Source organism: Panthera uncia, assembly GCF_023721935.1.
Source record: "Panthera uncia isolate 11264 chromosome A1 unlocalized genomic scaffold, Puncia_PCG_1.0 HiC_scaffold_17, whole genome shotgun sequence".
Classification (NCBI taxonomy): domain Eukaryota; kingdom Metazoa; phylum Chordata; class Mammalia; order Carnivora; family Felidae; genus Panthera; species Panthera uncia.
The window spans coordinates 61,306,240-61,324,573 of record NW_026057577.1 but is presented as its reverse complement, the minus strand read 5'-3'; positions in this window follow the sequence as shown (position 1 = coordinate 61,324,573).

Sequence of the window (18,334 nt, the reverse complement as noted above, 5' to 3'; positions counted from 1 at the left end):
GGCCTATCTCAAGAAGCAAGAAAGTTCCCAAATACACAATCTAACCTTACACCTAAAGGAGCTAGAAAAGGAACAGCAAATAAAGCCAGTAGAATAAGGGAAATAATAAATATTAGAACAGAAATAAATGATATAGAAATTTAAAAAAAAACCCAGTAGAACAGATCAATAAAACCAAGAGCTGGTTCTTTGAAAGAATAAACAAAATTGATAAACTCCTAGCTAGCCTTATCAAAAAGAAAAAAGGACCCAAATAGATAAAATCACATAGAAATCACAACCAACACCACAGAAATACAAACAATTATAAGAGAATACTATGAAAAATGATATGCCAACAAACTGAGAAATATGAAGAAATGGACAGATTTTTAGACACTCACAAACTACCAAAACTGAAACAGAAAGAAATAAGAAATTTGAACAGAGCCATAACCAGCATAGAAATTGAATCAGTTATCAAAAATCTCCCAACAAACAAGAGTCTAGGGCTAGATGGCTTCCCAGGGCAATTCTACCAGACATTTAAAGGCAAGTTAATACCTATTTTTATCAAATTGTTCCAAAAAAATAGAAATGGAAGGAAAGCTTCCAAACTTATTATATGAAGCCAGCATTACCTTGATCCCCAAACCAGACAAGGACCCCACTAAAAAGGAGAATTACAGGCCAATATCCCTGATAAACATGGATGCAAAAATTCTCAACAAGGTACTAGCAAATCAAATTCAACAGTACATTAAAAGACTTATTCACCATGATCAAGTGGGGTTTATTCCTGGCCTGCAAGGCTGGTTCAATATTTGCAAATCAATCATTATGATACACCACATTAATAAAAGAAAGGATAAGAACCATATGATCCTGTCAATAGATGCAGAAAAAGCAGGTGAGAAAATACAACATTCATTCTTGAATAAAACACTGAACAAAGTAGGGATAGATGGAACATACTCCAACATCATAAGGGCCATCTACAAAAGACCCACTGCTAATATTATCCTCAACAGGAAAAAACTGAGATCCTTTCCCCACAGTCAGAAACAGACAAAGATGCCCACTTTCACCATTACTATTTAATATAGTACTGGAAGACTTAGCCTCAGTAATCAGGCAACAAAAAAATAAAGGGCCTACAAACTGACAAAGAAGAAGTCCAATTTTCACTATTTGCAGATGACATGATACTCTGTAGAAAGCCCAAAAGACTCCACCAAAAAATTGCTAGAATTAATACATAAATTGAGCAAAGTCACAGGATATAAAGTTAACATGCAGTGATCTGTTGCATTTCTATACACCAATAATGAAGCAGCAAAAAAAGAAATCAAAGAATCAATCCTATTTACAATTGCACCAAAAATAATAAGATACCTAGGAATAAACCTAACTGAAGAAGTAAAAGATCTGTACTCTGAAAACTATAGGAGACTTATGAAAGAAATTGAATAGGACACAAAGAAACGGAAAAGCATTCCATGCTCATGGGTTGGAAGAACAAACACTGTTTAAGTGTCTATACTACCCAAAGCAATCTACACATTTAATGCAAGCCTCATCAAAATAACACCAGCATTCCTCACAGAGCTAAGCCAAACAATCCTAAAATTTGTATGGAACCACAAAAGACCCAAATAGCCAAAACAATCCCGAAAAGGAAAAACAAAACTGGTGGCATCATGATCCCAGAGTTTAAGCTATGTTACAATGTTGTAGTCATCAAGACAGTATTGTACTGGCATAAAAACAGGCACATAGATCAATGGAGCAGAATGAAAAACACAGAAATGGACCCCAACTATATGGTCATCTCATCTTCAACAGAGCAGCAAAGAATATCCAATTGAAAAAAGACAGTTTCCTCAACAAATGGTGTTGGTGAAACTGGACAGCAACATGCAAAAGAATAAAACTGGAGCACTTTTTTACACCATACATGAAAATAAATTCAAATGGATCAAAGACTAAATGAGAGACAGGAAACCATAAAAATCCTAGAGGAGAACACAAGCAGCAATTTCTTTGACCTCGGCAGCAGCAACTTCTTACACATCACTGAAGGCAAGGAAAGCCAAAGCAAACATGAAATATTGGGACTTCATCAAGATAAAAAGCTTCTGCACAGGGAAGGAAATAATCAACAAAACTAAAAGGCAGCCTACAGAATGGGAGAAGATAGCTGCAAATTACATATCCAATAAAGGGTTAGTATGCAAAATCTATAAAAAAAACTTATCAAACTCAATACCCCAAAACAACCCAGTGAAGAAATGGGTAGGTGACATGAATAGACACTTTTCCAAAGAAGACATCCAGATGGCTAACAGACACATGAAAAGATACTCAACATCACTCATCATTACGGAAATACAAATCAAAACCAGGATGATACAGTCTCACACCCATCAAAATGGCTAAAATTAACAACAGAAAAAACAACAGGTGTTGGCAAGGATGCAGAGAAAGGGGAACCCTCTTGCACTGCTGGTGGGAATGCAACCTGGTGCAGCCACTCTCAAGAAGAGTATGGAGGATCCTCAAGAAACTAAAAATAGAACTAACCCTATGACCCAGGAATTGCGCTATTAGGTATTTAACCAAAAGATACAAAAAAACAGATTCAAAGGGATACATGCACCCCAATGTTTATATCAGCATTATCAACAATAGCCAAACTATGGAGAGAGCCCAAATGTCCATTGATGGATGAATGGGTAAAGAACATGTGGTATGTGTGTGTATATACATATACATACATACACACACACAGTGGAGTATGACTCGGCAGTCAAAGAGTGAAATCTCGCCATTTCCAACAATGAGGATGGAGCTAGAATGTATTATGCTAAGTGAAATAAGTGAACCAGAAAAAAGACAAATATATTATTTCATTCATATGTAGAATTTAAGACACAAAACAGATGAACATATGGGTGGGTGAGAGAAGTTGGGAAACAAATAACAAAAGACTCTAAATGATAGAGAAAAAACTGAGGTTTGATAAAAGGAGGTTGGAGGGGAATGGGTTAGATGGGTCATATGTACTGAAGACTTTTGCTGTGATGAGCACCAGGTGTTGGATGTAAGTGACAAATCACTGAATTCTACTTCTGAAACCAACATTGCACTGTATATTAACTAAAATTTAAATTTAAAAGTTATTATAAAAATAAATAAAAGTGAGAAATAAACAAACAAACTCTATGACCACTACCAATTCTTTGCCGTAATTTCTGAATTCTTGTTAGCTGAATTTTGTTCTGTAGCAGTTTTATCAAGAAGAACTTTGGGAAACAGTAAATCCTGGATTCCTTAATGTTAAACTGTATCGTTTATACAAAAGGGCAGCTTGTCTGTCTATAAAATCCTTCACTCACATTTTCTCCCCCTGAGAATCTTGCAGGTATTGATTTACTACCTCTTAAAGGTGTGGAGACATCTGAGGACCAGCTAACACTTTTTCCCCTTACAAATTACCTGATTATTTTGCTTACTAGTGTCTCTGGATCTTTAAAATCCAATCTGTGTACTGAGTATGCATGGGTGTTGACCATTTTGTGTTAATATTCCCTAGCACACATGTATTTCTTCAGTATCTAGTTTTCAGTCATCTTTCACATTATGAAGGTTTTCTTGAATAGCTATTTGTTCTGTTCCATCAGGTTGTTTTCCTCTTGATAGCTTCCACGACTCTGTTGGATTTCCTTTCCCTGTTTTAAAGCTATACCTTTGCCCCCACTTTCCTCATTGCCATTCACTAAGTTCTGTACTTGCTTTTGGCATCATCTATTCTCCTTTTCCCCTGTGTTCTTCCATTATTTTTTCTTTTTATGCTTCTATTTTGTTATTTTCCATCAGAGAGAATATTGACTTGTTAAATTTTTAAATTCACAATGAAACACTTGGCTACAATTTTCATTTGTTTTGCAGCAACGTTCTTTTGGTGAGAGTTCCTCATGCTTGGAGGTTTTATTGCTATTTCCCATATTTTCTCTTACATAATCTTTGTATCAGTAACGTGTCAAATCCTTTTATTAATTTACAGTGTGGATTTTCCTAAGCAACTTTTTGCAGGAAGTTTCTGCAGGAGAAAAAATGTAGTGGAGGTCCTTGAGGCTTCCTAATGCAGAGCTCTCTCCTATTCCACTTCCTCAGAGACAGATTTTTCGCTTCCAATATGGCTTAGCTGGGGGTTCCACACGCAGCCCTGCCATCTCTGCTTCTCTCAGATTAACTGGGTCCATGAAGACCTCTGCTGCCAGCCTCGCTCACACAGAACCTACATCCATTGCCGCTAGCATGGACACAGCTTCTCTACTTCTCAGGGAACCTCTCACTTGTAGGAAGTGTATTTTTCTGACATCTGCTAATCATCTTGTAACTGTCTTTGCTTCTCTCCTCATATTTTCTGTGTGGCTTCTGCCTGGTCTTGGCTGCTTTGGGTAGCCCTTACACTTATTTTGGAAATTGTAGTTTGAATATGCTACCTAGTTGTGCCAAAAATGGAGTTTGTGGGTTCTTTTTGTATTTCTTGCCTCTTTTGTTTGATTTCCAAGAGCAGAAGAGGGAAAATAAGAACACATCCATGTAAATACCAAAAGTGCCTCTAATCCAAATTTAATTTGCTTTAACTTGACCTTATACAGTGATTTTTTTTAATTAAAACCAAATAGGTTTGGTTGACTAGAGAGGTTGTTGTCCAAAGGGAAATTGTGTATAGCATAGCATGTACGGATATAGAGAGAAAAAAATGTCACATTAAAAACAATCTTGGAAATTATTGTTCAGAAATGATTGCATTAAACATAAAAATAGACAATTTGGTTATCCAAAATAATTTTATCTAATGACACTATATGATTAGAAACCATTTTAGTAAGGTGAAGAGTATAATTTACATGTAGAAACCAAAAAAACATATATATGCCTATGAGATCATTCTGAGTTTTCTGAAAGGATAAGACAAGGTTGTTATTACTGCTTCTTTAATAAAATTTGCTATGGATTACTTTGGCCACATCGAAGATTGTAGCAAAAGTTTGTGGCTTTCAGATACCATCTCACCAAGCCTATACATTAAAGTATTTCATTTTAGAAAATTTTACTTGAGTGAGTCTCATGAGGAAGGGAGAACATATGCTTATAAAAGTTTGAAGGATGCCCAAGTCTTCTCTTGTGTAATATACAATATTATGAAAATATCCAGAGGGCTTTGAGTATAATGTATATAACAGACAGTGTTGACTCTGAATAGTGAAACACAGAGTACAAGGTTTGAGATTTTCCAACGTCTTAAAAAAGCCAGTTTTTGTTGTTGTTGTTGTTTTTTTTTTTTTTTTTTTTTGCTAGGATGGTCCTAAGGAGGTGGAAGATGAAGAGAATCTAGAGAGAAAAGGTATTTTCTTTCTGATCTGAAGGAAAAATAAAAAGATGATTTGAAGAAATGTTTCCTCTAGGTGTATGCTATGATGTGAATGTTTGTGTCCCTCTTAAATTCATATGTTGAAATTCTAACTCCCCAAAGTGGTATGATGGTGTTAGTAGATGGGGCCTTTGGGTAGTGCTTAAATCATGAGGTTGGAATTCTCATGAATGGGATTAGTACTCTTATAAAAGGGTTCAGAAAATCTCTAGCCCTTTCTGGCATGTAAGAATGCAATGAGAAGTCAGCCACTCAGAAAGGGGCCCTTACCCTACCATGCCAGTACCCTGACGTACCTAACCAAATCTCTATTTAGGAACATCTAGGTTATTTCCAAGTTTTTAAATTATATCTTTGTAATATAACCTTTCTCATTTGTGTAAATATTTATGAATGTTAAATTCCTAAAAGTGCATTGCTAGAGCAAATGGTATATTATATATATTTGAGTTTTAGCCAATATTGAAATTTAGGCAATAATGCAAGATTGTCCTATCACAATGTGTGAAAGGTACTTTTTGTTTGGCTGAAACAAACAAGTGAGGTGTATGTCAGAAGGAGATTAGATCAGGGAAGAACAGAAAAGGATCAGAGAGGGACAGAAGAGCTAGATCATGCAGGCCATGCAGGCCGTTGTAAAGACTTTTATCACCAATCTTTTTAATCTTTTTACTGTTGCTGATCTGAGCATTAAAAAAGAATTTCTTATTATGTATGCATTATCGATTTATATATTTTATTATGTAAACTGCCCATTTTGCCCGTGCTTTCTATGGGATTGTTCATCCAATTCTTTTTTATTTTTAAGATCTTTTTTTTTTTAAATATTGGGAGTAGGCGCTCTTTGTCTCATGACTGAGTATGAGCACAGTTTCATTCTTAACTTTTTTTCTTTCTAAATGATCTTTAAGAAGTCTTCTTTACTTATGAATTTCATTTAAAATATATCTTTGCAGATTAAAGAGCTTTTCAGGCCTATTTGCTTTACCATGTTTGCCAATCACAGTATCTGGTACCTAGTAAGTAATTCTTAACTTTATTTATTTATTTATTTATTTATTTATTTATTTATTAAGTATAATTTTTACACCCGACATGGGGTTCAAACTCATGACCCTGAGATCAAGAATCACATGCTCTTCTGACTGAGCCTGCCAGGCACCCTGATTCTTAAATATGTTTTGAATGAAATCAACACATGCATTCACGATGTTTAGACTTTTTGATTATTTGTGGTAGGCAGAATAATATTCTGTTCTCTCTCCCTCTCCCCATTATACACCACAGATTTGTGATTATATTACCTAAAGAAAGTTTGAATTTGTGATTAAGTTAATGATCTTGAGTTGGGGAGATTTTCCGGGATTATCTAGGTGAGCCCAATGTAATCATAAGGGTCTTTGTAAAAAGAAGGCAGAAGGGTCAGACTCAGAAAAGATGTGACCACAAATGTAGAGAGCAGAGAAGAGAGATATTTGATAATGCTATGCTGCTGCTTTGAAGATAGACAATGGAGCCATAAGCCAAGGATGCCCAGGAGCCATTGGAAGCTAGAAAAGGTTAGGAAACAGATTTTCTGCAGAGCCTCCAGAAGAAACACAACCCTGCTAGCCATTTAGACTTCTGACTTCCAGAACCCAAAGACAATGGATTTGTTCTGTTTTAGGCTTGCAACAATTTCTTAATGCAGCTCTAAGAAACTAATATATCATTATGTTACTGATTTGAATTAATAACTTCAGTAACTTCTTGGTTTATCAGTTTCTCCATTTATAGGGTGGAACTTCTATGGCATTTCATTAGTCCTTAGATTCCTTTCAGATAAAGGATTGTATATTTTATCTAATGAAGTAGAATTCAGATTGGTCACCCTCCTGACATTATCTCCCCTAGGGAGGGGACATGATGTTCACTTTAATACCCTCAGGGAATTTCTACCACATGCTAGTTTGGCTCCAAAGGAAGCTGCATTCTCTGCTCAGTTAATAAAAGCCATGTCGAATCATGGTCACAAGGGGTGAGGGATTCTGCCATCCCAGGCTAAATCCAAACAACGATACCCAGTCTGGGAGCAGACAAATAAATGGTGCGATCATGAAGATGGCTTGTGGTGGAAGCTCTGGACACACACTGATTTCCTGGTGCTTCAAGGGCTTTCATTGTGGGTTCACTGGCTGTGTGAAATGGGCTATTATTTCAGAGGCTACACAACCAGATTAGGAGGTTTCAGATGGAGATAATGGTACAGAGCCCACATTTAGTAGACCCCAATAGCTTGTTTTTCATTGGCAGGCACTAGGTCTGCGATGAACCATCCACAGATGCCCAATCTCCTTTGTGGTCTGTGCCAGGGTGGCCAAGCAGCAGTCTGTCATTGTATAAAATGCATGACTTTTAGAGGGACTGAACACACTACCTGGCCTTATTTTTACCAAGAACTAAGATAAGTGGATAGATACACTATGTAGACAGATTATAATGGCTGAGGTATTGAGCAAATAAAACTGAATGTACCTCAGACATACGTGAGATAGAGGATGTAAGCCCACAAAGTGCCATAAATACTGTGATCCCTTGACTAAATTTATAAGCTTCTAGTAATCAGGATACATACAGAAAATTCATATATAATAAGACATATAATTAAGAAAAGTTATCTTCTTAGGACCAAGAATAACTTTTTAGTTAAAATGACAGAATCATGAACTCAAATACAACATACATTTTCTGTACTTTTCCACTGAAAACCTCATAGGATTTATAATGTGTTTTCTTCTCTATTGCACATAGTTCTACATCCATGGTTGGATCCAAGACATCTAATTGCTGTTCTTTGATTGGCCAGGAAGATTTGGCTCTAGGTACCTATCTGATTGCCCTGTGGAGCAGGCACCAGATGTATATGTCTCATTCTTTGCTGGCAGTTTCATGTGGTCTGACTGAATTGTACAGGCTGAATATTTCCATGTTCCCTTAAGAGTACTGAATGAATAAACAACTGAACACACCAAGCCAACCATTAATTTATATTGGGGACCACTACAAAATAGGGAATATATCAGTATTGTACAATGTAACTTGACGGTTGCTCATTTATGAGAAATTTCACACTATAATTGGGAGAGTTGAATGTACTAACTTACCAGGTTCAACACAACTACAGTTTTCGATTTCTCTCATCTGTTGGACAAACTATGTATTTCTCACAAGAACAGTATTAGTTTCTTTGGTGCCTGTGCTCAGAGGCTACATTTGTGGTTGGTTAACATTTTGCCAAAAGCTTTGTTAAAATAAAATAGACCATTCTCTAATCTGTGTGGAAATTCTGGGGGTGGGAAGAAGGAGTCCTTTCTTACTAGGAAAAAAATAACTAATTTTGCTTTGGTTTCAATACAGTATTCATTTCTTATTTGACTCGTGAACAATTCAAAGTATACACTTTATTCAGTTTGAAATACTATTTGGTTTTAGGGTATTATGAATAAGAAATAACATTAATAACTGATTGAGTATATTCTTTTATATTATTAAAGAAGACAGATATTTTAAAAAAATTGTCTTCCTTATGTTCAGTGTTTATTTACCAAAGAATGTAACAGTGTTTAAAGGGAAACTCATCCAATCCTAAACATGTTGTAAACAATGTTTTCTGAGGATAGTCAATTATTTGCGAAATCAATGTGCCAGTGAAAACAAGTTCTTCCTCCTCACCATTTCATCTTATTAACTACCACCTTCGTTTAGTGTTTAGGGAGTATGCTTTGTGCATGGCTTGGGTTTGGGTGATGGAAATCTTTAGCTAAGTAAGTAGTATTCTGTTCCTTAAAGAAGAATTTCAGTGAAGTGCTCACTGAACCCAGCGCTGACAATTCTCATAAGAAAGGCAGTGTGGTCTAGAGCAAAGAGCACCAAAGAAGTCAAAGGGTGAGGTGCTTGTCCTAGCCCCTTTCATGGTCATGTATACCCACGTGCATCTCTTTCCCAGTAGTGTGGTGATAATACAAATGGCCCTATACCAGCACAGGGTGATGCGTGATGTAAATCAGATCAAGAATGTAGGAGTGCTTTGTAGGCCATAGTGTGCTAGGCAAATATGAAGTGTTACTGGTATTTGATTGCATCGAGGCCCTGCTCTGACCGATCTGAGTCTCTCTACACTGCCAATGTCAGCACCTGGTATCTTACCACCCCTCTTCCCCCACAGGGCAGCAGAGCCCCTCCTTGGTAGCCAGAAGAGTCATCCTCAGAACTAGGGTTTTTCATTCAAATGGCTCATTCACCCCACCTCCTCCATCTCCCATGAGCTGTGTTCAATTGCCACCACCCTAGGGATGTAACCCAGCTGCCTCACCACACACAGCTTTCCTCCCAGAGCACACACGCCCAGGACACAGGAGTAGCTGTGCTCCCCCTTCCACAGAGCACACCAGTACCTCACTGTCCTTCCACCACACCCACGGTTTGCTCTTTCCTGTTGCCCCCTTTTCCAAGCTGCCCCTTAGTAACGTTCCTATGTCCTGGAGGCGGCAGTGTAATTTCCCTTCCGTTATCAGGATTCTCAGGATGTAATTTACTCACTGTGACTCAGTGTGAATTCCAGTACTTCTAACAACGTTGTTTACAAGTTAGGAATTGGTGTTGACAACGTTGAAGAGGATCGAGTCCATTTTTTCACATTGCTCAGTCCCAGACAGGCCCTAATCGTGAAATGATGTGGCAGAGAAATGGAAGAAGGATTCAGAAGAGATAAAAGAAAACGAAGTCAGGGGATAGAGCGCATAGTCTTCCAGGAAGCGTTAAAACAACCGGAATTACTTTGGCCTAAAGGCGAAGCATGCAAAATGCAGGCCAGCTGTTCTCCATCCTTACCAAAGAAGGAAACAAGGAAATGTTTTAAAAGGTAGCAAGAGGGATTTAGGTTAGATATAAAGAAGAGTTTCTTAATAATGCAGGTTGTTAAATATTGCAAGGGTTTACAAAGGAAATTTGTGGAATTTCCTTTTGTGGCAATCTTTCCATGTTAGAATGAATTCCACTTGCATAGAATGATTTAAATAAAGTGCTACTTCACAATATTTCTCAAATGTCTCCACATTCACTTTGGCAATTAGGCAAATGGAGTGGAGCTGTAGTAAATATCTTTCACAATTGCCTCAATATTGTTAAATAACTATTGGGGAAGTTCTTTTTTTTTCTAACTGTGGTAAAATGTACGTACCAAAAAATTTAACATTTTAACCACTGTTAAATGATCAATTCAGTGGCACTAAGCACATTCACATTGTTGTCCAACCTGCACTGCTATCCATTTCCAAAACTTTGTCATCATCCTAAACTGAAACTCTGTACCCATCAAACAATAATTCTGCGTTACCCTTTCTCCTCAGCCCTGCTAACCACTAGTCTCCTTTCTGTCTCTATGGATTCGAGCTCTTTCCACACTTTGATGGCTGTTCTACAGAGTGAACCCCATTTTCCCAGCAAAGACCCGAAAGTCCTGCCTGTCCCAGCCCTTTTTGCCAGACAGGTGAAGACACGGGACCTCTGTTTTGCTGCAGCCATGCCCACGTGAGTCTTGGTTCCATAAATAAGCAACATGGGAAGCTGGCAGGCTAGTGGCATCCATTTGGTTGGGTCAGGGTGGGATGGTATGTGACGATACCCGCAGCTTTCCATCTTGGTTTGGTGTAGCATAGCTCTCGGTCAGTGGGGAGGGGCAGCTTCCTCACTGTGGAGACTATTTATCACATTGGGGTGAAGCATGTCTTCTTCCAGGCTAGTCCTCTGGTGTGACAAGGAGCTGGGAGTTATTCCCGGAAACTCTTTTCAGATTCTGTTTCTTTGGTCTTCCTGTGATTCTTTCAATATGCTCTAGGAAATCTCTTCCCACCTAGCTAGAATCCATTCTGACGTCTGCTTTTAAGAACCTTGACCAATGCAGAGGAAACTGTCTCCCTATATTCCTTCCTTAGGTGAAGTGAGGTGGACCCAGGAGGGCCAGGCAGGAGATAGAGCAAGGGTGACTTTTTCCTGTAGGCTGTGATACCTTGACATGCTTTTGAAATGGGCAAAACACAGGTGGCATACAGAAATCTCTGCCTTCCTCACAGGGACTTTCTGGGTTGCTATGCCTCAGAGAAGCTTTGTTATAGCACATCTACATGCACAAAGCAGATATCCTCTATTTGAGACCTTAAACACTTACCCTCATCCAAGAAGCAATTCCCTCTTCCCCTGAGCATAGAAGGCTGAGTCTGTGTTGGGTGATAAACAGTGTGGTTTGTGGTGGTGGAGAGGAGGAGGTTCTCTCCTCTATGCTCCCGAGGGATCATTATTAACTTTATGGAAGAGGGCCGGTGCTCAACTATCCCTGTTGGCCACTCCATAGCAAGTCGCTGTGTTTATTTTATTTTAGCTGTTGTAATTTTAATCTCTAAAATCTCTTCCTTGCAGCCATGTCACAGACTTTAAGTCTGCAGTTATCTCTTGTCCAGCGAGAGAGCGGACACAGAATCGAGATAAGAGGAAAGGTAGCATCTGTGAGGCGACAAGAGCCCCACGTGGGCGTTTTGTCTCCATATTTATTGAGCTCATAAGATATTACCCACATGGTGAATGTAAAGAAAACAAGATCTTACACATGTAAACATGGAGAAAACAATCAGACAGTAATCACTGACTTGTGTGTATAAGCAAAGGGTCTGGGGGGCAAGTGGTGTTTGTGATCAAGGCACATTGGCACCAGATGGAAAGTAATTTCCTGCAGGTGATATAACAAGTTACTCGTGATTCCATTACAACATCTTGCTAGCTAACCTCGGGTGCTTTCGCCTCGTGGTGGCATCTTTCCACTCTAAGCTTTTTTTCTAACCCAATTATGTAAGTAGAATTTATTTTCCCACATAGCTGCATTGTTCCTTTTTCATGGCATTCTATTCTTATTACATGAATGTGAAGTAATGTAATGTAATGTTCTCACAGCATGCCCAGGGTATCAATTAGAACTGGCAGACTGATTAATGGAGCCGACTCTGGCCAGGCTGATTCTGTTAGAATCATAGCTCCGCCAGTTAACAGCTGTATGCTACTGGGTAACTCACTGCACCTCTCTGTGCCTTAGTTTATTTTTCTGTAAAATGAGGATAGTGGTGATATATACTTGGTAAGGTGGTTGTGAAGAATACATAAATTATTAGAACAATGCCTTATACCAATCAAGGGCTATATAAATGCTAACTGTCATTAAGATCTCTTTTGTTTTCTGCAGAATTAGTTTCTCAGATTTATTATTTGGGTCTTTTGTGCTTCTACTTTTTCTATATATTTTTTGTTATCCAACCACTTTTAAGAATAATGAAACTCTTTATTCTAAATGATTGGTGTAAGTTTCCCTGGCTGTTGTGTGAATAGGTCTTTTCCCAAAAGTACCCTCCACTGCAGTAAAAAAATGACTTATTACAGTTTTATGTATGTGAGCAAGGGCATGTCACATAACCTGATTTGTTTCAAGGTAAGTGATACAGACATTATCTGACAGGTGCAGTTTCTCTAAATGGCAGAACAAACAGGTTTTAAACTTCTTTACCCCAATAGAAGTTTTAGCAACTTAATGAATTTATTGATCAAAGAGACCTCAGGCTCCTTGGCTCTATACTTTCTGGTATAAGTAGGAGAAATGAGAGGTACATTGGGTGGCTATTTGGTTCATAAGCATCCAGATAATCTTCCTGTTTACTTAATTTCTCATTTCCACACTCTGCCTTATTTACAAACTTAAAATTGGTGCCTCCGATGGAAAGACCAATTCCAACCTCCATCTCTACTACAGTCTGCAATTAGTGAATTTGGACCTGTATTTTGCTCTATTCTATTCCATATGTCAATAGCGTTTTACCCCTTTTCTGTCTTTCAAAATTTTGTTAGAACCCCTGTTCCATCTCCCCATTATTTTTTTTTTTTTGTTAATGAATTTGTTTTTTAGTACTTCTATATGACATCCTAAAGTCACTGGGATTTCCACACAGTCTGGATCAATAGGAAGTTTGTTGCACCTTCTGCCCTCTTGATCTGGAATGAATATCATAAGTATTATTGTTGGAATCAGTGGAGATTACCAGTTAATCACTCATCCTCTCTTTTTTATTCCAAAACAGTTGAAAACAAAGATAATAGTCTTCCAAATAGTCTTCAAATAACACAATGGCCATAATAGACTTCCAATAGTCTTCAAAAACACAATGGCCACACAGAATCAGAAAATTAATGCATTACCCCTTGTGAAAAAGGAACCAAGACTAACAGACATTAGACTCTCTCTAATTGCATCAATTAATTCACTCCTTTTGGGGGGAAAGAGAAGTAAAATGCAGCAAAAATAGCTGTGCTTGCCTCCAAAGAATTGCCTGCGAGTGAGAAGTACTAGCAAGTTCCCATTTTATGAGCTAAGATAGGAACACAACAAGCAAAGGAAAGAGATATCCTTTTCCAATTATCTTATAGATGAAGTACATGAAATTTTGGGAGGCTAAATGAATTGCTCCTCATTACCTAATTTATAAATGATAAAGCTAGATTCTAGCATTTCTAACTTTGAGCCTATTTCTCCTTCTGTGATAGTTTCCTTCTCTGTAATATGCTACCATGACCTCAAACATCAAAATGGTCTTACTTCAAAGGTATATTCAATGAAATTAATAATGTTTTTTTTAGAAGTATGCTCTCTCACACCCTATATTGTAATTCCTAAGGCAAAAAAAAAAGAACTAATGTAATTTAGAAAGTGCAAAAATACACTTGAAATAAAAGGATTTTCAGGCTCTCATTAATATACAACATTTTTTTTTTTGCTGTTTATCAAGTTAAAATTTATTAGAAATGTTTGCTCATGTTGCACAATACTCGCAGAACAAGTTGCAATCCAAGGAATATACAACATTTTATTAACCAGAGTTACTTGGTTTCTATCTTACTCCACAAGCTTTTAGACATATATGTTTTATACTATAGAACACATTTTTATTTTCTGAATGTTTAATTTTGGTTTTTAAGTTCCTTAGGAAATAACTGGCTCCACACTTATGAGTGCCCAGTAGTAAATCACAAATGTCTGTATTTCTTGCATCAGAAAAAGCACAGAACCGAAAAGGCTCCCTCAGGAAACATAAGTGTTCTGAGTCTTCATGACCCTGCAGATGGCCAGAATTTTGTGAAAGTCCATTTTAAATGTGGATGGCTCCTGGCAGAACTACTCTCAAATGGTTGGTGATGACATTTGGCCATTTTCATTAAGTATCTCATTTTTTCCTCTGCTTAGCTTGAGATTGGTTCCTGAATTACAGTCCGTGGCAGGACGGCTGAAACAGGAAAATACTAAATTGCTGGCATACAGAAACTCCTTTCCTTTACCCTGAGATTCCATTAAAGGATCTCTGGTCCTTTACTGGAAGTTTTTACAATAGGTATTTCCGTGTTATTTGAGGAAGAGGGCCAACTAGCTGAAACAAAGCTTTCTGGTATCTTCTTCTATGTGGCACAGAAATTATAAAAACAACAACAAAAAAGAGAGAATATGCTATCTAGGCAATTCATCCAAAACAATATCACATTTGTGACCCCAGCTCAACAGAATAGTTTTGAAACAGTACTTCTTCCTTCATTCCAATATTTATAGGTCACCTATGATGTGTTATTCACTGTACTCAGAAATGATGTACAATGATGACCAGAATAAGGACTCGATTTCTGGCAACACATCTGTCAAAAGGACCAGTTGAGAAAAAGGTCACGTGACAATCATTTTGAGGGATCCATTGAAATTAGGCAGGAGGATGATGAAAACACATTTATACTTCAAGAACTTAGTTCTAGAGGAGGCACCATGTCAATACATTTTGGTTAGAGCTTTATCTACTAAGTAAATGAGGATTGAGGGCAGTGTGAATACATAAATATATGTATAAACACATAATTTTACATAATTTTAGAAGGCAGTATATAGCACTGGGATTGAAAGCTTAGGCTTTGGCATTAATCAGCCTGGGTTTGAAAGCTTAATCCTGTACCTACCTGTTGCATGATGTTATATGGCAACTGATATCACATCTTTGTACCTTAGTTTCCTCATCCATAAAATGAGAATTATAATACTACTTGCTTCTTAGAGTTGATGTGAGGATTAAATAAAATAATACATATAAAGCAATCAGAGCAGTCTGGCATGATGTAAGTACTCAATACATGTTAGTATTATTACACTGGAAAGTATGATGATCCTGGGAAGAGGAAACTGATAGGATATGGCAAATGACAGGATAAAGGGAAATGAATAAGAGGGGAGACATAAGGATAACTTGAACAGCAGGGAGAAAAATGATTGTGAGATGAATGAGGAAATAATCTATATGGAGGTAAAGATTTGAGGAAAGGTCATGAAAAAGAAAAAATTCGGTGTTTTGGGTGTAAGTCTGAGGAAACTGACATACACAAAGTGAGGTGGCAAATAGTCAGTTGGATACATGTGAGTTTGGGGCTCATATGAAAAACTATGCTGAGGATATAGATTCTGGGAATAAGTGAAATTTGGGGGCACAGGGGTAGGGAAGATTAAGGACGTCAAGGAGGAAGTAAGGCAAAGAAAGCAATTTATCTTTAAGACAATTACTTAAAATGTTCAGATAATCACCTCTTTTTCCCTCTTGTAAATTAATCCAGTTTTGTTTTTTTGATAATGCCAGTTGCACATGCTTTCTACATAAAATTCTGAGTGTTTTCCTAAAGTTCTTTTTTTTTTTTTTAAGAAAAAAAATTATGGGATTTTTCATTTGCAGCCTTTGCTCTGAGAAGAAAATGTTCTTGAGTCATCCCACATTGGGGCTTTGAACACAAGGCAAATGTAAAATACCTCCTGCTCTGTTCTCTTCATTGAAGACCAAACAAAAGTAATCAGCTTGAATCCACCCCTCCTTAGATGAAAGCCCAGCTGTGTTCCTGTCCAGACAGGGAGCTGGGAGCCAAACGGCAGGGGGATGCGCTGCTTACTCTGTGATGGAGGAAGAAGACTGGGGCCCTTTGTGCTGCTGACACTTTGGCAGGGCAGGCTGGTATTAGAGGAGAAAGCCTATGATTACTTCAAGTGCAGACATTTTCCCTTCAGTGGCATTACTGTACCGCCTGGGAATGAAACTGCAACATGACCGCCATGGCACCGTCGGGGCCCTACCTTCACCCACCTGACCTCAGATGCAGGTGGCATCCTGTGGTGAGGGAGAGGGTGCTCCATGCTCTCCTCACCGCTCAGGAGCACTAAGGCCTTGACAGGTGGCCACTTGGGAGGAAAGATGATTCTGAAAGGTGTTCCATAGTGGTCCAGTGTAAGCTCTGTCCCTGTGCCCTGGCCCCTCGCCTGTCTTCTCAAGCCCCAGTTTTGATCTGGAAAGAGTTCAGTGGTGGGTAAATGAATAGGCATACTCAGTATGGGCAGAAGACACCAGCCAAGCTGAGCCACCAAATGCAACCAATAGGAGAAGCCAAGCTCCAATGAACTCATCCAGAATTCTGCAACCAAAATACCTAGAAAGAAGCTGTTTTAATTCTAGCATTCCAGAGGCACCTGGGTGGCTCAGTCAGTTAAGCGTCCGACTTTGGATCAGGTCATGATCTCGCAGTTCGTGGGTTCAAGCCCACGTGCGACAGCTGACAGCTCAGAGCCTGGAGCCTGCTTCGGATTCTGTGTCTCCCTCTTTCTCTGCCCCTCTCCCACTCATGATCTGTCTCTCAAAAATAAGTAAAGTTAAAATAAAAAAAAAAATTAATTCTAGCATTCCTGCAAGTTGTGTTTCACTAATTAGGTATTATTCTGAATTACCAATGGGCAGGACCTCCTAATATTTTAAATACTAAGAGCCTCTAAAGGTATTAATCTGACCTTGAGAGAATCATCAGTTTCTATACTATGGGGTAGTATGTGCTGAGCTGGGAATATTATTCCTCACTTATTCTAAAGACTATGGCCATTGCTTTTGCATGTGGGGAGAAGAAGACCCAATGTTCTCTTTCCAGACCCTTAGTCAGTTGTTTTTACACATCTGGTTGATGTCCTCAGATGAGACAGGAATAGAGATAGATGACCTGTTTCTTTTGACATGTTATTCCCCGCTGCCGGCCATATACCCAGCTTTAGGTTTAGCCCCTTATCATCAGTGACTTGTTTCTCTGCTACTCTGCTCTAGCATTGCTCATAGATCTAACATTTCTTGGACTTTTATGCTGATTTCTCTTTAGTACTATATGAAGTTATCTTGTATTCTTATGAGTGTGCTTTGTCCAATTGTTGTTAAACACTGCAGAGGGTTACTGTTGATCCTAAATCGTACCAGGCAAGGTCAGCACATTGTGAGCTCTCTTCCTGAACTTCCAGAAAACTGCTTGAATATGTAAAGTTAAAACACCCAAACAAAAACATGGCCAGTTTGAAAATGACTACAAAACCCTGGAAGATTCTAGCTCTTGGCCAGAGTTTAGTGTATGGAAAACCTCAAATTTCCCCACCAACTGTTTTGCCTTTCCTTTCCTGGGGTTTCACATTGCAGGACCATTATAATGTCACCACACATTGCTTACAACAGGTTAGTTAGAGGAAGCTACTTAAATCCTAAGAATTTCACCGTCCATTTACCATCCTCAGTCTTAGATCCATGCCTTCTCTTCCCACACTTCCCTTCTTATTTTTCTTCACCTCCATCCCCAACATTTTCCCCTTAGGGATACCAAGAGGAAAAAGAATCCCAAACACTGACCTCTATGAGAGAAGGTTGTGGAGATTTCTGACTTGTTGACATTGAAGGAAAAAAGAAATCAACAGGATGTCTTCTCTACCCTTGTTAAATCCTACACTACTACTGGGATTCAACTGAT